Below are 12,947 nucleotides of genomic sequence, written 5' to 3'. Positions count from 1 at the left end.
TTCATGATCTTTTTTTGATGGACTGGTAATATTTTCCTTTTCTACAGTTCTGTTTGGAAATRTATTTTTCTTTTATTAAGGGTGTCTTTCTGTATGCTATGGTAAGCATTGCAGAGATGATGATACTTGTCAAACAGATGAATCCCTTGTGAAATTTCATTGGCTTCCCTGGAGCTTTTCCCAGTGCTATTTCAGGAGAATCTCAAATAGTGCAAAAATGCTTTCTCTGGTTGGAGCTCTTCTTGTTCTGCACACATGGAAAYGATGACTGTAACTTGGCCTTTAAGTCTTTCGCTGTTTGAAGAACTGAATTCCCCACTAAGCTTCTGGTGAATCACTGACATTAAGCCTAATAGTGATAAAGACACCTTATGTGTCATGTTATGTGTCTCACAGTACTCAGCTTCAAAAACAGGTYTAGAATCAACTCTTCATCCTCTTCTGAGGGTGGTGAAGATGCTGAGGTCACAAATTGAAACACACACCTTTTTTTAAAGCAGACTGCACACACCTGAATGTCAAAAAATACTTGTCTTTTAAATACAACAGTTTTATAATTGGAAGGTTCAAGTTTATTCTATTAACCTCTTTTTCTCTCTCATGAAGGGAACAAAATATTTTTTCCCATTTCTCCTTTCCCCATTTGAGTATTTTACATGTTTTATTTTAAAACTAAACAATACTCAACTTCAGTAGAATATATGGAATCATAGAATTGCTAAGAATCAAAAAGATCTCTAAAATCATCCAGTCCAACCATTAACTGAGCACTGCCACCTTCTCCACTAAACCATGTCCCTAAGTGCCACGACTAGAAGTTTTTTGATTGCTTTAAGGACAGTGATTCTACTGCTTCCCTGGGCAGCCTGTACCAATGCTTGACAGTCCTTTCAGTAAGGATTTTTTTTTTTCTAATATCAAATCTAAATCTCCCCTGGCACAACTTGAGACYGTGTCCTTCTGTTCTCTTACAGAACAACGTACTCTGCTCTCCTAGACTTCTCATCTCTACCTCTTGACTCAGTACTGGTATATCCATCAGAGATAAACAGTTGATTTTCTTTTTTAAAATTTCTGAGATTTCCATTTAAGAAAATTTTTTTATTGAACCATATTTACACAAAGCAKTAAGGAAGAATAGCCTTTCCAAGGTTGGCAGCGCTTCCTTATTGGTTTCTCTAGAGAAAACTTGAATAAGCAGGTTACAGTGTTTTCTTTTCTTTCTCGGCTTCCAAGACAATAGATGATTTGGTACAGTTAGTTTCACAGATTTAGCTAAAAGTATCCCCTATCCCCTCTATRTCATATAAAGGGCTGGGAAAAAGCAAATCAAGAATCACATGGATTTCTAGAGGTACAATTGATATTCATATCCTGCATCAAAGCACATCAAAGCACATTTTAATTGTGATACACATACATGGATTATAAAATCTCTTATATTTCTGGGGAATAGTTTTAAAAAATAATATTTTTGGATTTGTAGTTTTGTAGTTGGCTCAKTTTCTATTCCAATATTTACTGAGCTGTAACAAGATTTTTAATTCTGRCTTAAAAAAGCATCACAGGTGACCTTTGAATGGAGTGATCTCTGAACAAAGGGATTAACTAGGCAAAAAGRTGAGAAATACTTTTCATTTCAGACCTCTGCTCTCCTCAGGCCCTGTCTGTGTGAACTTCTTTAGAGAAGTATTGAAATTCAGCAGATATCTGTCATTAGTTTCACAGTCTCCTGCAGAGGCACTCAGTGTTCTCTTTTCTTCTTTTGTAATCAGTTAGGATGCTGTTAAATGACAGGAAATTCAAGAAGTATGGTAAAGGCTGATAATGAAATAAATTGCTTGTCAACCCTGAAAGCAATGTATAAATAATTTTGACTGCTTCAGGAAAAAAAAAAAAAAGCCCAACATAGAACCTCAGACCACCCAAAATAAATATATTTCATATATATAAAAACCAAGTGCACTGAAARGTCATTTCTGGGTTTTAGTTTTAGCTGGACCTGACTAGCAGCTTGAAATGTGCAGCATTTCTCAAAATGATCAAGATTATATAAAATTAAACTGAATTTCATTGCAGAACAGAKTTTCAGAAGCCTATGGAAGCTTCTCACTAATATTCTGCCACTAAATTGAATGGCAGCTTTGCTTTGATTCCTTTTTATGCAATGGAAGAATTAATTTCACTCTGGTTATGTCAAATCATTTCTATCAAGAAGAAATATAGTCCCACAGGTAAAGTCCCAAGAAAGAAATATTTGGGTGAAATATTTGAGATGAATTGGATTTCACCAAGACTGAAGTATTAAAAAAATTAATATGAAGAAAGATTCATATACAATTGTTGGATACTCTTTTACCATGTGGTACTTAAAATAAAACTGATTAAATCCAACAGTTGGTTCATTATAGACAGAGAATAGGACAGAAAGTTTGTAAAAAAGTGTGAAAAAAATTCAAAAATTCTTGGAACGTTTTTTTTTCCTACTGACTGGTTAAATCCACTCATGTTGAGCATGGTCATGTTTGCCCTGGGGGGATGTCCTGGGAAGGAGTGAACCTTTTCTTTCTTCTCTGGTAGGCAGCCCCTGTGCTGACTCAGAGAGCTGTGCCATATCAGAGACAGCTCAGCTCTGTGCAATGCAATGTTTAGCCAAAGATCCACCTGGGCATCAGCCCCTCCTTTAGGCTCCCCATCTGACAGTGCCAGAGTTCTTTCTAGAGCAGAGATTTTTGGGTATTCATTTTACACAGATTAGTCTACATTGCTCCACAGTCAGGGTGTTAGAATGATCTCTTAATTTTATTTCACTGCCAGTCCTACTCTTTGATACTGCTAAGTCCTTCCTTATGTTTGAGTGCTTTGATAATTCAAGCTTTTGAAGGGCTCTTTTCCATAAGTGTGTCTCTCTSCTGAGTTTGGAACAGAAATACAGGACCAGCCTTGGCTATCTCTGATTGCAGCAGTGAGGGGGTTTCTAGCCTTTCTGAGAAAAAAGGATCACATGCAGAGCAAAGGATTGATAATTACAAAAGTGGCCACATAGGAAACTCTGTTTTCTCTAAGTTAGACCATCTCTAAGACCATCACATAATTGCTAATTTTTTCCAAGGAACTTTGTCCTTAATTTTATCTGCATTTTATTTACTTGCATTTGAATAATTTCTGTCCTCTCCTAAAAGTGCCTGCTTTTTCAGTGAGATCAAGATCCCTTACTTACAGTGCTATATATGAAGATGAGGTTATCAATTAAGGAAGATGATAAGGGCTAGGAAAAAGTGGTTCCACTGGAGCAGATGTTTCTTTGTGTTGCCACCTCCATGTCTTCCATAAAGTTGCTTCTTATAATAAGGAAATCAGGGCCAGGGTGCTCAGTCTAAACACATTTTGGTGAGTCATTCTTCTCTCTGAGGAGTTGGCCTTGCCCAGTTCTCCTCTCTGACTCATTGTAGCTGTAAATGGTGGGGCATGTATTTTTCTAAGTGCACATACTGAAGCCTTTTTCTAAGTGCACATACTGAAGCCTTCTTCAGAACAAGTTCATCTGCTTTTACTACTAATTTCTCTATAAAGTACATTTTGTTCTCTTCTAAACTTTGATTCCTGGCATTGAAAAATTCTTAAAGGCTGGAGCGCAGTCACGGAAATGTTAAAAGTGTACAAGTAGTCCTCAAATAACACTTATTTATATAATTCTTTCATGTATATAAAAATAGTTTTTACTGACTCAATTAAAGCTATAAACTTGGATATAGAGGAAAATCACTTTTTTTTTTTACCTGTGATTGAACCAGTGGTGTCCACTGTTAATGGTATTATTCCATCAGAATTTAATGAAAACTCTTTTATTTAATGGATTGATCTTTTTTCAAACTTTGTCCATTGTATTTCTAATTATATAATCRTGCGAAACTGGGATAAACCTTTGCTGTCTTGATTCAGGCAGAACCTGAGATGCTTTCTGTGTGACAAGATGACACTTATTTGTCCCTGGAAACTGAGTGCCTCAGCTATAGGAAAAAATCTAGTAGATAAAGGCACTGAATTCTATAAATAATGTTAGGTCACATAGCTCACTATGTACCTTCTATGTTTTGCTATGGCTATTTGACTAGCAAAGGGAAAAAAAACAACCCAAGGTCTTGTTTTTCTATGCTTCTATGTTAGGAACTCATAACTGCTCAGAAATTTTTCCTTTGGAGTGGAGTTCCCTACCCTGGCTCTGAACTCATTGGTGATTACTGATGAGCAAATTCAACAAAAACGCTAAAGCAATAACTACTGTTTTAATTCTAAGATAAAACCTTACCCACCTTGAAAGAAAAGGAATGGTATGTTCATTACATTCCATACCTAAAGCCTGTGCTCAAGATATTTTCAGACATGATGTTAGGCAGGCAAAATTCCATTGGAAATGGAGTGCTAGGATCCAGACTTCCTCGCTTGGACCTAACTCATATTAGTGAAAGAACTGCAATATCATGTCAGTAGTACACTGTAAGTGCTTTTCCAAAACACTTTTCATGGACAGATCATATTTTTCTTGTTTCATGGATGWCAACTCTAGAAGTGGAGAAGTTTAGTCTATTTGATGGGCTAGTTACAAAGCTCAGGTTTTTGAAATTCCAGTTCAGTGCTCTGTATTCCACTCTGATAGAAATATGACATTCAAGCTGAGTGCTTGGATATTGAGGTAGCATGGGGGAGGTCTAAATTAGTCATGAAGAAGTAGACATTTGCACTTTRTCTTCTGGTAAAGTGTTTCCTTCCTTCCTGAATAAGGTTAGCATATATCTAATCACAGCTGCTGGATGTGAAGTATGAAGCGCTAATGCCATAGAATTCCAGCATTTAGGCAAATCAAGCCCCATTTCTGTGGGGCTCAGAACAGAAAAACTGCTTGTTTTCTTGGATTTTGCATGCCAGCAGCCTTAAACCACAAAGAGAAGYTGTCTAAGCTCATTGATAAAGTTTGCAGCAGAGAACTGCTAAGTGGCATCATTCGCTTGCCCTCAACAGAATGACACATGCTGTTGCAAAACTAAATTCAGACTGTGTCTAATACCACAAATTTTGCAATGARGAAGCAGCTGTTTTCATTTTAAGCAGTTTCCATCATGATATGTGAGTAAAAGAATATTAATGAAGAAAAAGACAATATGACCATCAAGACTGAGGTTCTGCATACTATAGCTAAAGATCTTCTTTAAATAGTTTTGCACTGACTATCACATTTCTCTTTGAGAATTAGGTGTATCTCTTTAGAAATATATCCGATGTTGTTCTGGCATTTCTAGAAATGTAASCCTGAATGAGTTCTTCTGAAATATTATTTGAAGCCTCAGTATTTGTCCCTTAAAATTATTACTGCAATATGTACATTGAAGCTATCAACAAATTAGTATTTTCCACAGAAAAAAATCAGTAGGAGTCAGAGAAAACTCAATAGAAGATGTTGTGAAAGATCTTGACTCAGACTATCAGGACTTAATATACTGTTTAGTGTGACCATTTTGTTCTGTCAGTCACGTCCCACAAGAGAGGTCAGCTTTGTTTTGCTGGAGTTTTTTTTTTCTTTTTATAAAGTTATAGCTTAGTTAAAAAAAAAAAAATTAAATCTCTATATATCTACAAAGACTATTATTATTATTATTATTATTATTATTATTATTATTATTAATAATAATAATAATAATAATAATAATAATAATAATATTCACTTTGGGTATGTATCACCTCTCATTTGTGATTCTCAAAGAATTATTCAACAGTAGGTATTTTTTTTCAGAGCTGATTGGCAAAAAGAAACCCTGCAGAGCAGGGAAGCAAGAACAGGTATCCTGGAAGGAACACAGGGAGATTGACTGAGCAGCCAGGGATAAAGTCAGGAAAAATAAAACCCTGTGCAGGATCCCTCAGGAGTCAATATTGGGACTGGTGCTGTTTAACATCTTTGTTGGTGACATGGACAGTGGGATTAAGCACACCCTCATCAAATTTGCTGATGACATTGAGCTGTGGTACAGTTGACACACTGTAGGGAAGGGATACTAGTCAGAGGAACCTTGACAGGCTTGAGAAATAGATTAATGCAAACCCCAGGGAGATCAAATGCAAGGTCCTGCACTTGAGTTGGGGCTATCTCAAATACAGGTACAGGCTGGGTGGAAAATGGGTTCAAAGCAGCCCTGAGGAGAAGGACTTAGAGGTCTTGGTGGATTGGAAGCTGGATATGAGCCAGCAAATGTGCACTTGMAGCCCAAAAATCCAATTTTATCCTGGGCTGYATCCAAAGCAGCGCAGGTAGCAGAGTGAGGGAGGGGATTCTGCCCCTCTATCCTGCTCTTGTGAGACCCCACCTGGAGTGCTGAGTCCAGTAGTCCACAACATAAGAAGAATTTGGACGTCTCAGAGTGAGTCTCAAGGAAATCMATGAAGGTAAWYAGAGGGCTGGAGCACCTCCCCTCTGAAGATAGGCTGAGAGAGACAGGATTGTTCAGCCTGGAGGAGGCTTCTAGGAGACCTTAGGGCAGCCTTCCAATATCTAAAGTGGACCTACAGGAGAGCTGTAGAGGGTATATAGGGATAGGACAAGGGAAAATGGACTTAAACTCACAGAGGGTAGGTTTAGACTAGATATTAGGAAGAAATTCTTCACTGACAGGCTGGTGAGGCACTTTCTTGTCTGCCAACAGATTTGCCAGAGAAGTTGTGGCTGTCCCATCCCAGGTGGTATTGAAGGCCTGGCTGGACAGGGCTTTGAGYAACCTGGTCTGATGAAAGCTGTCCCTGCTCATGGCAGGGGGGTTGGAACTCAAGGATCTTTAAGGCCACTTCCAATCGAAATCATTCTGTGATTCCATGATTCTGTGAAAAGTATTTTATGGTGGTAAACAGTCAATGAAAGAATATCAGCACCTCTGAATGGTGCTCAGCAGACCAGGGCTCAGKCCTTCCTTTTGCTATGAATGTTCCATGTCTCCCTGGGTACGCATAAAATGTAACCCCATCCCTACGTATGCCAATCATGAAACATTGCTTCCATTTACCACTGTAAGATCATAACCTTGTGCCTCAATGGCACAAGGTGAAATGGGTGTTCTGAGTTTTCCTTTATCCTGCCAATTTTCTTGTCTTGTCTGTTTAACCCTTAAATTCATTGCTTTCTGAAACAAAACTGATGTTTTATGTGCGTGTTTGTACTGCACATCAGGGACATGCATCTGAGTTGGAGAAATAAATAGTGTAGTATAAATAAAATCYAGCATCAGCTGATATCAAAGGCAGATAAATAAAATGAGCTAAAGACAAACGTATGCTTGGAAACAGTGCCTTAGATCAACCTTTTTCTCTAGACTTAGGATGTCTTTTTGTGATACAGCACCATGTTCTTTATTAACTTTTTGAAYCCAGCAATGAGTTTTCAGCTTTGTTTTTGTTCTTCTCAGTGATTAATTTGGGATTCCACCCTTGCATGAATATTTTTCTTTGTTGGGTTAAACTTTTGTTTGTCTGATCAGTTCAACTGACCAAACTAAATTAGCTGCTCTGAGAATACACTCATAGGAAAGCATCTTTGCATGGTTTCTCTCATAAAAGTTTAATGCCGTGTATAATTAGAAAAGGTTGAGTGCTTCCATTAATTCTGAACTGTTTTCCCACCCATTTATTCTGATAAGCCAAACATTTTGCTGACAGAATGAATATGGGCTCAACTATAGGTGTATGCAAATACTTATTTATCACTGTACCCCAGAAACAACATCCCACAGGAAAGGAAACAAAGCAGGAGTTTTCATGAGGTTCAGCTGACATTTGCTGTCCTCTTAGAGCGTTAGGAATGATGGAAYGCTCTGTGGGAATGTTAAACTCTGGGAATCCCAGATATGTGGTTAATGGAGTTGAGTGATGTGCAGATCAGTAAGATGTCCCTGAGGAATTGGTGCCTCTCTGTTTTTGATGCAAAGCTCTTTCCCTATGAGCAAAGCCTGGGCAGAAGCCATGGTGTTGCCATAGTTGTGTAGCACCAGCAGTAGRACAAAATTTGTAAGAGTTAATCCTGCTTGCAGCATCATTAATTCCTAATGGGGGTTGTGAAGAACAATATTGCAGAGATATTCTCCTGCTTGAAATCCCATGCAGTCTAATCCTAAGTGAAATTGTAGTAGTAGTGATGGAAAACTAAGCATGGATCTGTTTTTTTTTTTCTTCTACTTTACTCTCTGTTTATCTCTTTCTATTGAAAGTTTGGCTAAAATTAGGCCTTTTAATGAATTTTCAGAAAGATTATAACTTCAGGATCCTGATTACTGCGTGTATTTCTCCTACACTTTGTGATTGTAACAGTTTCCAATAAATGTTGGAGAGTACTATATAATTTCTTACTGAAGTAATTTTAATAGTTTCCAAACAGCACGGTTATATTCAGAAAACTGATGTGGACCAAATCAGTCTGTAAATATGTGTGTTTTACAACACTCCCCCTCCCCGTTTTTTATTGTCAAGTTTCAATGCAAGATTTCACTAGAATGCATACATTTCCATGTTTTAGTACACAAAGGTAAAAGATGTCTTTGACACAGTCACCTTTGATAATCTCAGGGAAATGATTTCATAGTCTCTGTTGCATGGCCTCATAATGTGTGTCTGTGAATTCTCAACTCTTCTGAACACAAGAGAACAGAAGCATTTTACCCCTCCTTAAAGTGCTTCAGAGTCCTTGGCAAAATAACACTTCAGTGATTCCTGAGCTGGTAAATTGGCTGCTGCAGCAGTTCCTGGCAAGGTCAGCACTGCAGTGTGTTGTAGGTAATGGAAGGCAGATCTTACAGCAAAAGTACACAGTATTCTGCTCTTCTATGCTTGTACAAGGGGGTGGGGGGTTTGTGGTGTATGTGTGCATGTGCATGGAGAGCTTTTCCTCCTTAGGCTGAGTTAGCTCATCACTGGGCTATGAATGTGCAGAAGTTAAAAGACTTCATACTTTTAATAAAAATTCCCAATAAGCAAACACTAAACATATGATCAGATTGTTTCTGAAAGCTCCTTAGTGCTTTCAAAGATGCCTGTCCTGCTCTCTCCCCTATTCTACTCTATGTGTACATACAGGGGGACAAAGGATATTCAAATGAAGTTATCTGTCTTTAAAAATATTTCCCATTTTTTTCCAGGAACAATAACTATATTGCAATATTGCTGCAACAATAAAATTCTGTTCCCTAGACATGCACTCAGATTTTCTAAAGGGCCAAGGTAAGAAGGAACAAAGCAAAATAGTCAACTGTCYTCCTAAGAAAAATGTTGGCACCATTTTCCTAGAAGAAGTGGAACATTAACCCACAGCCAGATGTCCCAATAGCTAGCTGTTTCTGTGGACCAGGATTGTGAGCTTATTCCAGTGCTTTTCATTTCTTGCAGAGCATCCAGCGAGTAGGCCATAATAATCTTTGCCATGATGCCACTGATATTCTTCAGAGATGTCAGGAATGGATTTGACTTTACTGTTTGTTGGCCTTTTGTGCTTTGTCAGAAAAATTTTCCATTTTCTGTTTCCCAAAACAGTTGTGTCTTTCCATGGGCAGCTGCGCTGCGTCCAAAGGAGTGGCAACAGATGCCTCATCATTGACTCCAATTAAAGAATTTTTGGAGGGAAGGAAATCCTGCCATAATGCCTGAGTCACCCAAGSTTACATAAGGGACCAGGATCATATTGCTGTTGTGTGCTGTATTAGTACTTCCTGATATAATTAAAATTTTATCACTTTTCCAGCTGTTAGGAATGTGGAAAATTTTTCTGGGTTCCTTGTTGCATTGTAATGGGTGTCTTTTACTGAAATTTTGGATAAAACTTGGAGATACAAATATTCATATGCTTTCTGAACAATTTATCTTTTGAAAATTTTGTGCCACAGGTTTCACAGGTTTGTTTTCACTTTAATTTTTTCTKCTTCACCATGATCTTCACTGTGGGCTGCAGAGAAATCTCGACTCTGATACCTGGAACATCTCCTCCCCCTCCTTCCTCACTGACCTTGGTGTTTGCAGAGTTGTTTTTCTCACATGTTCTCACTCTGCTCTTATTTGGCTGGAAAATGACAGCTGTGTCACAACTTTTGTTTTGATTTTTTTCTTAAGTATGTTATCACMTGTGTTATTAAATATGTTACCACCATCTCTAATTGGCCCAGCCTTGACCAGTGGCACATCCATCTTCAGAGCCATCAGGGATTGGCTCTGCTGGACATGGTGGAGGCTTCCAGCAGCTTCTCACAGAAGCCACCTCTGTGGTCCCCCCATTACCAAAAGCCAGATCATGCTAACACAATACAAAAAAATAAAATTGGAAAGGAACACAAAGTAAAAAAAAACCACCCTAAATTCCTAAAGCTCTATTTGCCATTATGAAGAAAACCTTAAAAATATGTCCCAGGCTTGGTTATGTGTTGTTATTCAAGAACGGCTATTTCTGAACAACTCCATATGTGGGTATTCTTGTTCCATAATTAGCATGACTCTCATTTTTATCTTAACTCCTTTTCAAAATGCATTAAGTGGAGCAAGAACATATATGTTTGATAGAGAAATTTAAAACCAGACTCCTGAAAAATACCTTYCTCTCTTAGTGTAGTCAGTTTACAGGATGCTTTGAAGAAAGAACATGGGAAGSATTATACCAAACCTCCTGTTGAGTCCAAAGTGGTGACATTATTTTCATGATGCTGTATCAAGCTTGTAATAAACTACATAATTATTTTATATGATAAAAATCTACAAATATGCAATATGGACCATAAAGTTCAGTTGAGAAATGCTTTGAACTGAAACATGTAGTGGGTCACTAACAGGGACAAGAGGAGAATTCTACCCCTTGTGTAGTGGGTTGACCCTGCCTGGATGCCAGGTGCCCACCAAAGTGACTCTTGCTCCTTCCTCAGCTGAACAGAGAAGAGAAAGTATAATGAAAGTCTCCTGGGTTGAGAAAAGGAAAGGGAGAGATCTCAGCAATAAGCAACTGGATCAAAGCAGACTCAGACTGGGGAAATTAATTCAATTTATTGCCAATCAAATCAGAGTAGCATAGTCAGAAATAAACCCAAACCTTCAAAAACTTTCCTGTCAACCATCCTGGCATCCCAGGCTCAGCTTCACTTTCGATTTTCTCTACCTTCATCCTACAAGCACTGCAGATGGATGGGTGATAAGGGTTGGTGTCAGTTCAATTACACATTGTCTGTGCTGCTCCTGCCAGGAGCCTGCAGTCTCTCCACGGCATCACAGYCTCCTTCAGGTATCCACCTGCTCCAGTGTGGGGTCCTCCATGGGCTGCAGGGGCACGGCTGGCTCACCATGGTTTTCACCAAGGGCTGCAGGGGAATCTCTGCTCTGGCACCTGGAAGGCATCCTGGCTCTCCTTTTCCACYGACCTTAGTGTCTGCAGGGCCAGTGCTGTCACATGTTCTCTGTCCTCTCTCTGGCTAAAATTGCACAGTAACTTTTCCCCTAAATTTATTATCCCAGAGGCACTACTACCACCACTGGTGAGCTGAAAYTTGGCCAGCAGCAGGTCCATATTGGAGTTGATGACCTTGGCTCTATTGGACACAGGAGAAGTTTCTAGCAGCTTCTTGCAGAAGGCCATGCCTGTAGTCCCCTGCTACCAAAACCTTGCCATGCRAACCCAATACAAGCTGTTAGGTATAGCCAGTCAAGTACAGGACACGATACCTTGTCTAGCATAAAGGTGTTTTTCCACTCCAAGGGAGTCAGTGTTTATTTTAACGAAATAGCTGATATCGGAGATAAGGTGGAAAAAAACATGCCTTATGTCCACTGGCTGGATTTTATATGGGAGGTGGCTTATAGAAGATAAAATTGTCCAGCATAAGATACTTTTAAATGATTAGTACCTGAGATGCGTGTGTCACTGAAAGAGGAAATTTTCTGTATGAAAAACCTGCAAATTATTCAACTATACAATGAAAAAAGAGGTGTGGGTGGAAAGATGCTTGTACGAGCATCTTTAACTTGCTTTGTGCTAGGAGTGATTCTGAAGTAGCTGGATAGTAAGGAGATATTCCACAATCAGAGCTGTGGTGCCTCTAAAGCCATCACACCTATAGGCTGGGGCATCAGGGATGTTGGAGCAAGTGCCTGTGTGTTTTGCAAAGTATCCAAAAGGCAGCAGTTGCCCCATCCTGATTGAGAGCATGGATTATTGGGGTCTGGAAAAGAAGAAGGGTTCTCTGGTGATGGGTCAGAGTTGATGGCAGAACTCACTGACAATCAGAAAAATACTGCAGAGCACTTTTGCACTCTGGCTGGCCCAAGGGGAGTTCATGACAGTCAGCGACTGCTGTCAGCTGGCACAAACTGCATTTTCAGCACCTCCAGTTTGCCTGATCTGTAAAAAATATAAGAATCACAAGGAAGAAAAAACAAACTCCACACCCCAGTATGGAGGCCACGCATGAGTGGTTATAGGGAAACACCTAAGCCCAACGCACACAACAGAGGTATGGATAGCACAGGGAGAATTTCAGAGTCAGCCTCAGTGACTTGATAAAGTCTTTGGAAAYTCTGAAGTGGTTTTCATGTGTTAAAGCAATTTTCTGCTGAAGGGATGAAAATTATCAGAGGAACTTCTGTGGAAATAACATAATGAAAAAACTCTGAAAAACACTGACCCTTSTTTTTTGAGACTCTGTACTTCCTCKTTATGCATGAAGCAGAAAGGGAGTAAACATTGCTTAGAAGTGAAGAGTTTCATACAGAAGGAGGTTTTATTTTCAGATCAGTCTGTTCCTCTTTTGCATATTTGAATTGTTTACCTTTTGCTACTTTCTTTCTGTTGCCTGGAAACATTTAGTAAGTCTCTAGCACCATAGCATCAGCTGATCCAAGATTCAACTCAAATGAACTTTAACACAAAAGCTTATCATCTGTTTTTT

Source organism: Malurus melanocephalus, unplaced genomic scaffold (genome assembly GCF_030028575.1).
Source record: "Malurus melanocephalus ecotype Western Australia unplaced genomic scaffold, MMel_1.1 scaffold_334, whole genome shotgun sequence".
Classification (NCBI taxonomy): domain Eukaryota; kingdom Metazoa; phylum Chordata; class Aves; order Passeriformes; family Maluridae; genus Malurus; species Malurus melanocephalus.
The sequence above is the reverse complement of the archived record's forward strand: the minus strand, read 5'-3'. Positions refer to the sequence as shown.